Source organism: Panthera tigris, chromosome D3, assembly GCF_018350195.1.
Source record: "Panthera tigris isolate Pti1 chromosome D3, P.tigris_Pti1_mat1.1, whole genome shotgun sequence".
Classification (NCBI taxonomy): Eukaryota; Metazoa; Chordata; class Mammalia; order Carnivora; family Felidae; genus Panthera; species Panthera tigris.
Window position 1 is genome coordinate 4,235,034 of NC_056671.1, and position 7,785 is coordinate 4,242,818.

At 48.3% G+C, this 7,785-nt stretch overlaps 1 long non-coding RNA gene across 1 annotated transcript; it reads right to left on the reverse strand.

Annotated features, from left to right (window-relative positions):
• Positions 1–6,324: 6,324 nt before the first annotated feature.
• LOC122232554 lies at positions 6,325–7,571 on the reverse strand. Its single transcript, XR_006209911.1, has 2 exons — positions 7,286–7,571; positions 6,325–6,878 (listed from the first exon to the last, which is right to left on the reverse strand). It is a non-coding gene; the product is annotated as an uncharacterized LOC122232554 (long non-coding RNA).
• Positions 7,572–7,785: the final 214 nt, after the last annotated feature.

The window sequence follows — 7,785 nt, forward strand, 5'->3', positions numbered from 1 at the left end:
CCCCCCCCATGCAACAGAGCCACGCACTCAGGGTCAGGGTGCCCCCCCCTCTTCCTCCTCGGCCGACAGGATTCTGAAAAGCATCTTAAATCAAATGATATATTGAAACACCAAGAGAGCAAAGGCTCTGAAAGAAGCTTATAATTAGGATGGTGGTATAATTTATTGCCTGCACTGGGACGTCTCTGGGAGTGGAAAAAGGGGGCATAAATAATTAGCTGGGACAACAGGCATAAATAGGGCTGCAGCACATGTGGTTGACAGGTGAGCCATTCAGTTACCTAGTTACTGGTACTTTTATGGACAAGAGTGATTCCATGCCCATTTAAATAGTGTTATATGACTAGATATTATCTCTTATTTAAAAAAAATCATTTATCTGAACTTGGAGAGCCACTATTAATAATATGGAAAAACAAATGCAATTTTGCATCAATAAACAAAATCAACAGTGCCGTGAATCATAGAGGAGCATAGACTTGTTTGCAGAAGACACATTCCGCCCCCTGCCCCACCGCCCCGCGCTTTCTGGTCGTTTAAGAAGGCAGAGTTGACGGCAAAGTTGCATGGAAGCCAGGGCTCAGAATGTTTGGGGTGTAAGAACACTGCTCTGGTATGCATCGTCTTTCTCGATATTTGGGCTGAGTAGTACTTAGCAAGTCCCCTCCTAGTACTTGTACTTAGCAAGTACAAAGCAAGCTGCTTTGGAGTCGAAGAATAAGGCTCAGCCGTAGCCAATGTTGACAGTGCGTGCAAACGACTGGGGGCTAGGGAGTAAGTACGGTGACAAACAGCGGTGGGTCAGGTAGTCCACGGTCTCCATTGTCCCGGCGGCATGGTGCTCTTGACTGGGATATCTACGGTCGCTCGCCTTTTCAAAAAGGGCGAGCAAGAGAGATTTCTGGAATAGCTAAGCTTGCGATCTTCCCAGGCCGTGAGTGGCTCGTGTGTCCAGCGGGAGGCGAAAGGGAAGAGAAGCCCACGCGTTGGCTGAAAGCAAGCGTCTGAAGCTATCTCGAGAGCTGTTGATATTCACTCTTTAAAACGGGCGTTCTCGGAACTTGAAAAGATAATGAGGTACCTGGGATTTCTAACGGGATTTGATCATTTGCAGTGACAGGAGCTCCCCCCGCAATCCCACCCGTACGGAAGTATCTGGAGCAGGTTGAAGAGGCTCACGAAGAATGATGCCCGGTGGCCTACTGTGGTGAGTTGATGGGCATCCAGATGAGCGGCTCCTTCGTGAAGGGAATCCTCCAACCGTTGCTAGTATCTGGCTACAGGGCCAAAAAACCCAGCATGAATGTAGCAGTGACTATTTCAGGAAGAAAGGTGGCCCCGCTGGATGAACGCTTAGGCCCTGCCCCTTGGCTCTTAGGCGGTTTCCCATAAGTTTCCCCACACAAGAGCCAAGGGGCAAAGCCTAAGCATTCAAAAAGAATTTCTCGACCGACTGTTGTTAACCTGAAATACAGAAGGTTATATAAACAGTATCAAATCCAAGTATGGGATAGTTCAAATAGTTTGCTGCATCGTCTTTTAAATATTTATTTATTTTGAGAAACAGAGAGCAAGCAGGGGAGGGGCAGAGAGAGAGAGGGAGAGAGACAGAGAGAATCCCAAACAGGGATGCGGGGCTTGAACTCACGAACCGTGTGATCATGACCTGAGCCGAAGCCAAAAGCTGGTGAGCCACCCAGGCGCCCCCTGTTGTATCATTTTTAGTCAAAGCTTTATCTTTGTGGCTTTTTAGGGATTCCATTCTCAAACCAGAGGATTCATTAAGGGGAAACCTCTGGGAATTGTAATTTTCCTTTAATTAGGATTTTTCATGGGCTAAATTACCAATGTCTTCCAGGAGTTTTTACCTTCTGATTCCAGATTTCAGATATCCAGCTTATGCTAAACGACATGCTTCAGAGAAGTTTTGCCCCCATAATTAATTATTCTATCACCTTTTATAAGTTACTCCCATGTATAAAATGTAATATACTTGGAAATGCATATATATATATATATATATATATATATATATATATACACACACACATATATGTCCTGGGAAATGTTTAAAACTTCCTCCAACATTGACATTTGCATGATACCAAAATGCATTTTCAGATACCTTATTGAAAATGCTGTCCCCCTCACATTCTATTTTGCACCATACTGTTAAAATGGGTTGCAGAGAAACAGAAACTTAAAATCAGTATTTGAATAGAAACAAAACAAATGTTCATCAACTGCTGAATGGATAACAAAATGTGGTGTATTCGTGCCATGGAATATTACTCAGCCATTAAAGGGATGAGCCGTGAAGACAAGGCAAAGTGAAACAAGCCGGGCACAAAAGCCACATAGCGTGTGTTCCGACGTGTATTCCCATCCTGGATGGTCAAATCCAGAGAAACAGAAAGTAGGTAGGTCATCACCTAGGGTTGGGGTTGGGGTGAAAGATGGCTACTGGGTACACGGTTTCTGTCTGGAGTGATGAAAATGCTCTAAAATAGGGTTTCGTGGGGGCGCCTGGGTGGCTCAGTCGGTTAAGCATCTGACTTCAGCTCAAGTCATGATCTCACAGTCCGTGAGTTCGAGCCCCACATCGGGCTCTGTGCTGACAGCTCAGAGACTGGAGCCTGCTTCAGATTCTGTGTCTCCCTCTCTCTCTGACCCTCCCTCGTTCATGCTCTGTCTCTCTCTGTCTCAAAAATAAATAAACATTAAAAAAAAAAAATTAAAAAAAGAAAAAAATAAATAAATAAAATAAATAAATAAATAAAAAAATAGGGTTTCGTGATTGTTTCCCAACTCTGTGAACATACCCATAGCTGGTGAATAGGGTTGTATATTTTATTTTTCTATTAAGTCTAAAATTTTAATTCCAGCGTAGTTAACATACAGTGTCATACTAGTTTCAGGGGTACAACGTAGCGACTCAACGCTTCCCTAAGCACCCAGTGCTCATCCCCAGTGCATCCTTGATCCCCGTCACCTGTTTCCCCATCCCCCACCCCCCACCCCTCTGGAAACCATCCGTGTGTTCTCTGTAGTTAGGAATCTATTTCTTGGTTTGTCTCTCAGAGTTGTAGATTTCCAAAGGGTGGATTTCATGGTATGTGAATCCCATCTCACTGAAGACTTTGTTTCGCCCACGGGAGGCACTGATGGGCGGAGGACAGACTGGGAGAGGGGAGGAAGACAGAATTAGGTATTTCCTGCTTTGCTATCTCGGGCAGGTGGGGTTTTCAGCAGCCCCTGACTCTCCCCCAAGCCCCATCTCCCACTTGACAGGCCCTTTGTCGTTCTAGCTCCACTGGGTGATCCTGGGATCCAGTGACATCACTTCCTTCCTGTGTCCTTCCATCCAGGAAACGCGCTGGGAACTAGCAATGGAACAGTAGAAACAGATCCTGCCCTACGCACGTGGGACTTAACGGTCTAATGGATCAGTGTCATCACATTTAAAATTAAAATCCCAGTGGATGTGGTGCTCAAATGGCACCTGTGGTCATGCCGTCCTTTGACATTAAAACAAGAGGAGGACGTTCCCTTCTCCACAGTCTCGGGGACGTCCAGCGCCCCCAGGTGTTCGCAAAACCCCAGGGGGTTTTTGCCCATGTTCTAGAAGCCAGGGTCTCCACCATCTCACGTATCTGAGCCCCCAGGCTGTCTTACTGTTGTTCTGCTCTAGATCGGGATCTGGCAATGTTTCCATCCCTCCCTGCCCTCCACCCCCAAATCCACAGGAGTCACGTCCACGTTAGGCAAACTTGAGCAGAGCTTTGAGCAGCCCACGCCCCACCCCCACCCCCGCCTTCGGCTCAGAACGTCCTCTTCTGCCCCAAGTTCAGAGGCCTTCAGCTTCACTGCTGTCGTACCCTTGAGATATCCTTGACGGGCGGGTGGCAGGGTCTCACTTCCCACTGATTTCTCCATCCAGAAACCCCCCCGCCCCCCGCCACACACACACACAGAACAAGAAGTGATGTCACCAACGCCCAGCTCCGCGCGGCAGAGTTCGGTGAGAACGCTACGAACCTGCTGAAGTTTGGCAGCTATCACCCTCTGGAGCTCCTGGGATTCGGCCCCTGTGATGCTCCCTGGCACGAACTCATGAACACACAACCCCCAATTCTGCTGAGATTACTCATGAAGGAGACGTTTCACGTGTGGACTTGGAGTATCTTGACGATAGTCAGATTTCATAAACAATCTATTTCATTACCTTCCACACTGCTTGGCCTACTAAATCATTTGCAGCCCGCAGCCCTGACAACTCGAGGAACTTTCTGAAACAAAACGGTCAACGTCCCATCTGTCGTGTATTCACTCTTACCTAGGTGGAAGTCCAGAAGCTACTTTTGTACTGTTTTCTTGCAAACAATCCATAATTCATAATTAACACCGCCTCGGAATATGACAAAGGGCTTGTTGCTGGCGAGTGGAATTGTTGGCGTGAATACAAAGCAAATGTTTTTTTTTTTTTTTCTCTCTCTCTCTCTCTAATTACAGGTGTTGGTTTTCTTGTTTCCTGGGTGCTGGTTTCCAGAGCCAAGGAACTGCTGATGGCAATTTGATATGGGAAAAGAATGAAAAGCTATCCCATGATGGGTGGAGGATAGAGTTTAGAGAAATAAATGAAACGTGTGATTAAGTCATGGAGAGCTACAGGGAGAATTCATGTTGCTTAATTCAGCAAAAAAAAAAGAAAAGTTTGTGCTCTGTGGTGTGGTGATTGGCGGCAATGTAACTTATGGGAAATAACGTAAAATGTACATGTTTATTTTGCGCACACGGGCAGGTAAATTGGAAGTTCCGGCAAATACACAAGTTCCTAAGTTTTTTGCGGCTGTCTTGAGTACACGCGGGATATATGGACGTCCAACCTTCCCTTCCAATGAGTCTGGCAGCCAGCCGGGGTGATAAGCAGGAACATGGCAGCAGGTGCGATGCTGTGAGAGGTCCCGACGCGCTCCCCGAAGGGGACGCTCAACATCCTTGAAGAGAAGTGGGAACATCTCCCAAGTATTTGACTGTCAAAGGAAAACGTTTACTTAAGCCTCAGAGAAGGTGACAAGCATCCCATTAGGAAACCGTTGCCCCTACAACCAATATTCCACGTTAGAAAACAGAATATTGACTTCTAACATTTTGTTTGAAGAAATAGAGTCATTCGGGAATAACTACACCCAACACTGTTTCGTGTTTAGAAGCTATGGCGTGCTCCGGCCAGGTGATTCTCCAGATCTGGGGAACAGGACAATTTTAACACACATACAAGTGGCATCACCACTCAACAGACCATTTTTGAAGCACCTGTGAACACTGCGATCAGTATTGTATTTCTTTAAAAAAAGGCACCAAAACGACTCTCTCATTAAACGTATTAGTTCCAGCGTTCCTGGGAACAGATGTGAGGCTGGGATCAGCCCTGACTTCCCGGGTCACCGTGAGCTGTGGCATCATTCCTGTGCAGCCGTGTCCCCAGCTGGCCCCCCTGAGAGCCGCGTCCCAAGAGCTGCAGGGCCAGGGCGGAGGCTGGGGCTGAGAACTCACCCACCGGCTGGCGGGTTGTGCTCCACGAAGCTCACTCACCCTGCACACTCGGAGGCGCCCTCTTCTCCATCGTCCTCTCTAACTGGTGGGGAGGGAGGCTGTCCTTCCTCACTCCCTGATGGAGGAGGAAGGTTTCGCTCCAGAGATGATGAGGCCGCCGGGGGCTCCAGGCTTCTGTCTGTGGGCTCCTTTGCACTGCTGTGTGCTCACAGATGCCAGAGCCCATCCGCATGAGCAAACATCGGACACGCCTACCTTCACCCCACCCCCACCAGCCTTCCAGCCCATCATCAGTGGATTCCTTCCGAAATCAGGCCCACCAAACTCTGACGGAGGCCCAAAACATGCCATTCTTTTTTTCTTTACCCGACGGGCTGATTTTTTTTATTTAATGGTGAAAGGCCAATACGAGATTATAGAAACTGGGCTGTATTTCCAAGGCTCACATTCTCTGAATTAATACTTTAAAAAAATTCTCTTACCGTTTATTTATTTTTGAGAGACACAGCATGAGCAGGGCAGGGGCAGAGAGAGCGGGGGACCCAGAATCCGAAGCAGGCTCCAGGCTCCGAGCCGTCAGCCCTGAGCCCGACGCGGGGCTCGAACTCACAAACCGGGAGATCATGACCTGAGCCGAAGTCGGACGCTCAACCGACTGAGCCACCCAGGCACCCCTCTGAATTAATACTTAACACATGACAATAATTTTTACGTGTTTGTGCTAGCTATGTATATAATTCTGCCACTTAGATATTGATTCACAGCATATCAATAAAAGCGTTGCTGAGTTTACTGTATGTTGCCTCGCTGCTGGAAGTTCCTATACGGCACTCTCAAAAATCCATCTAAAAAATGAAACATGTAGCCAGACATCCAGATGGTCGCTCCCAATTTTCCATCCCAGGGTGAAGATATCTGCAAATACCCCAGATGTTTGCACACTGCCAGCACCAGTAGCTGAAGCGGCCTGGGATTGCTCATGACATATTTTCCGCCTAACTGCTCTTTGTCGTGGTTTTTCTTCCTTTCTTTTCTTTCTTGTTCTTCTTTCTTTTGGAAACAAGATAGCAATCACCGTGGAAGCAAGATAAAAACTGAGTTTCTAAGTATAAAGGGCAAGTTTTGGGAAAATGAAAGCAAGGCTATATAGCTTTAGAGAAAAAGGCTAAAGCCGATGGAGTGAAACAGTGGGTGACTTCAGAAAATGCAAACAGTGTCTGTAAAATAAGGCTTGGCTGGCTTATCATTCACGAGGGTAGATCAACCGTATTTAAAGTGCAACGTTCCCTTGCTGTCTTCTTCTCTTTCTCATAGACCAGAGGCTGAAACAAAAAGGGGAGGGAGAGGAGGATGGAGGGAGGAAGAGATGGAAGGAAGGGAAGGAGGGAGGAAGGGAGGAGGGAGGGAGGAAGGAAAGAAGAAGGGAAGGAGGGAAGAAAGGAAGGAGTGAAGAAAGAGGAAGCAGATATAGAAGTCTGAGATCTCTGCTGCTTTAGAATGCTGCGGACGGACCCTGAGTTCGTTCATTCAGGCAGAATCTTTCACAAAACCGGCCAGCGGTGTGGGGCAAAGGTGGGGGGCCGGTGCAGGGTGGTCCTCTCCCTCCCTCCCAAATGGCTCCTGCCATCACTTTGGATCGATCTTCCCCGTAAGGCATAAATCCAGAAGGACAAAGAGAAAGACTTCAGCAGCAAAAAAAAGTGGAAGGTAAGCTAAACCATACTCCCACGGGAAAGGCCGAGCCGCAACGGGTTTATTCCAAAGCGGCCCCCAAAAGTTCAGGAATCCGAGGCACCAGGTGTCTCTGGGGCAGCTGCACGGGCAGGGTCAACGACAGAGCTGGGCTCCGGAAGCTTGGTCCTGTCTAGGGCGTGCAGCTGGGAGGTGCGCTCTCCCCAACGCAGGCAGAACAGGTGATTTCTTCCTGCAGAGGCCAAAACGGGAAGCTCAGGGCACCTGAAGGCGAGTATCACAGTTAACAGCAGCCGCAGCCTCCCCAACCCCGAGGAGACAAGGCTCACCTCACCGGCCTGGTTCCAGCGTCACAGTGGCCAGGACACGCCTTCCCGGCAGGTGCTCACAAGCTCCACCCAGCACCCAGGCCACGCCTTCCTGGCAGGTGCTCATAAGCTCCACCCAGCAGCCAGGCCACGCCTTCCTGGCAGGTGCTCATAAGCTCCACCCCTGAGGAGTTTGACCCACCAAGGGGGCGAGGCACGTAGAAACTGA